The following is a 3343-nucleotide window of genomic DNA, read 5'->3' on the forward strand; positions in this document are numbered from 1 at the left end:
CTGTGAGCCCGTGTTAAGCAAGGATTGTTTCTATCTGTTGCCGAACTGTACATTCCAAGCGCATAGTACAGTGCTCTGCACATAGTAAGTGCTCAATAAATATGATTGAATGAATGAATGAGGTCTTCCCAGACTGAGGCCTCCCTTTCCCATTCCCCCTACTCCCTCCCTCTGCTTTACCCCCTCTCCCCCACAGCACTTGTGTATACATTATTTCTCTATTTTATTAATGATGTGTATATATCTACGATTCTATTTATTTGGATGGTACTGATGCCCGACTTCTTGTTTTGTTGTCTGTCTCCCCTTTAGACTGTGAGCCCATTGTTGGGCAGGGATTGCCTCTATCTGTTCCCAAATTGTACATTTCAAGTGCTTAGTACAGTGCTCTGTACACAGTAAGTGCTCAGTAAATACGATTGAATGAATGAATGAGAGTGTCATTCCCTGCCCACAATGAGCTTACAGTCTGGAGGGGAGAGTACAGTCTGATCATTCAGAGAGATGTCCTGGAAATTGAAAGAGTGTATGGACACCATCATTCTTCACCTCCCTAGGAGTCAAATAAGGGATTCCAAGTAACCCTATGAGGCTGGTGGACCTGGCCCAAGAGATACCCAGCCTCTCCTCCAAAATCAGAGAGTCCTTCCTTAGTGGAACCAGGGCTGGACCTGCTTTGCTATCTGAACTAGAAAATTCCAGAGAGAAAAAATTGAGTGGTTGAAAATAATAATAATTGGGGCATTTTCTAAGCCTTAACTTATGTGCCAAGCATTATACTAAGCAGTGGGGCAGATGCAAGTTAATCTAGGGCTCACAGTCTAAGTAGAAGGGATACAGACGTTGAATGCTCATTTCACCAACAAGAAAACTGAGGCAAGTTAAGTGAATGGCACAAGGCTACACAGAGAGTAAATGGTGAAGTCAGGATTAGAACTCAGGTCCTTTGTCTCCCAGGCCTGTGTTCTTTCCAGTTTGGCACACTGCTTTCCCATACCAGAATCTCCTCAGTTTTTGTTCACCATATTTTAGTGACTCCTGACTTGTCCAAAGTTTAAAGCCAAGCACAACCACATAGCCTGCCCCAACCCACTGGGCTTTTGCTAGGACCTTGTGAGGTCCACCTGACCCAGGTTGAAACCCTTTTTAGCAAATCACATTTGGAGGTCATTAGGCTATGGTTTGCATTTCCGTGGATGGCACTGTTGATTTTAGTACTTGCTGACTCCTGACAATTGGGCATTTGAACTTGGTTTACCTGCTCCAACCTCCTGTTCACAGTTGAAGCAGCATTAAATCCTAATTCAGAAACTTCTTCCTCTGAGAATTCCTCACACAAAAACCCGCCCACTTCTAGGCCTCCCAGACTGCTCAGTTTTGCCTGATCACAGCCATTGCCAGCAGCTTTCTGGACGACCTCAATGTCCCGTCGGGTCCTGTTCTCTGTCCTGCCCAGACCAGTTTGAGCCGGATTTCTCCCAGGCCTCTGGGCGCTGCCAGGTGATGCTCCCATCTCTGAGTAGGATCTTGATTCCTCCCAAACTTCTCCACCCTCCTCAGTCCCCTAATAGTGTAAGTAGGCCCTGAAAGTCTAATGTCTACACATAGGAAGGAGTGGCCCAATTACAAGAATGAGATCATATGTCAAGCACTTCAAGGTGTTAATGCCTGGACCCTCCCAGTCAGGAACCTTTCCCTTGCCCCTTCTGCAGTTCTCTGAGGCTGAAGAAGCATGTCATACACCTGGGAAGCAGCGTGGCCTACTGGATAGAGTACGGGCCTGGGAGGCAGAGGACATGAGTCCTAATCCCAGTTCTGCCCATTGTCTGCTGTGTGACCTTGAATAAGGTGCTTCATTTCTCTGAGTCTCGGTTCCCTCATCGGCAGAAGGATTGGGGGGTATTAAATACCTGTTCTCCCTCCTTCTTGGACTTGACCCCCACGGGGGACCTCATTATCTGGAATATACTGCAGTGTTTGGCATGTAGTAAGTGTTTAATTTTTCATTCAATAGTATTTATTGAGCACTTACTATGTGCAGAGCACTGTACTAAACGCTTGGAATGTACAAATCGGTAACAGAGACAGTCCCTGCCCTTTGATGGGCTTACAGTCTAATCGGGGGAGACGGACAGACAAGAACAATAGCAATAAATACCCACCCCGCCTCCTGGACCATCTACTCGTCTGCTTGCTAAGAGGAATCGACAGTGGGAAGTACCCGGTGTGCCTCTCTGTCTGCCAGCCACAGAGGGCAGGCTCTTTCACTTTAATGGAACTCTTTGAGGGTTGGGTGGATGGGCTATTTATAAAGAAAAACCATCAACTGTGCTAATGAAATAAAGTGTCCGAAAAGGAGAAATCCTCAACACTGTCAGGAATTTCTCTGTGGGACTCTGACCAACTGCCTTGGGGCCCAGGTGCCAAAAGCAATGTCTTTCGGGCCCTAAGAGGTTCCGGGCTGAGAGGCAGCTGGGAGAGGCCAAGAGAGGAGGCGGCGGTTGGTGTCAGACACGGGCCTTGCATCAGGGTTGGACCAAGCCACCCTCCGCATTGTCTGGCCTCCAGAAGCTCCTTTTGTAGGCGCTCTAGAAACTTTTCAGATTTCGCTCGAGGGTCCCTCCCCAGCCCCGTGCAAAGAGGCAGCGGCTGGGTCGGGAGGGGTGGTTAGCACAGCTAGGAAGAGTCCACATCCCACCCAAATGCTAGCCCTGGCTGGTGACCTGGGGCTTACCTCTGGGATTGGCAGCATGGCTAATGGAAAGAGCACAGCCTGGGAGTCAGAGGGCCTGGGTTCTAATCCCAGCTCTACCATTTGTCTGCTGGGTGACCTTCGGCAGGTCACTTACCTTCTTGGTGCCTCAATTCCTTCATCAGCAAAATGGGGATTTAATACATGTTCTCCCTACTTTTTGGAAGGCCTTTTTGGAAGGAATAATTTAAAAAATTTAATTTTTTTAATTATTATTACTAGTACTCGGGCATCTCATCAATCAGGACATTTACAGAGGGCCTACTGAGGGTGAAGCACTGTACTAAGTGTTTGGGAATACTTCAGAAGACATTCTCCCTGCCCACAAGGAGATTACCATCTGATGTTATAATCTCTTGGTTTCCTCCCATCTGGATCCTTCTCCCTGCTTCTAAATCACTTTCCCAGGATTGCCATAAAGTTCCCAAATCCCAAGAAGCAGGGGACTTTCTTTTTCATTGCTTTGACATTGTTACTTTTAAAGTGACAGTTTCCTTAGTCACTGAAAGAATTGATCTCACCCTTCACTCTCTAACTCTCCTTCACTTTTTCATGGCCTCTTCTTTACCCAGGAAGATTGCTTTACATCAC

The sequence above is a fragment of the Ornithorhynchus anatinus genome, chromosome 1, assembly GCF_004115215.2.
Source record: "Ornithorhynchus anatinus isolate Pmale09 chromosome 1, mOrnAna1.pri.v4, whole genome shotgun sequence".
NCBI classification, from domain to species: Eukaryota; Metazoa; Chordata; class Mammalia; order Monotremata; family Ornithorhynchidae; genus Ornithorhynchus; species Ornithorhynchus anatinus.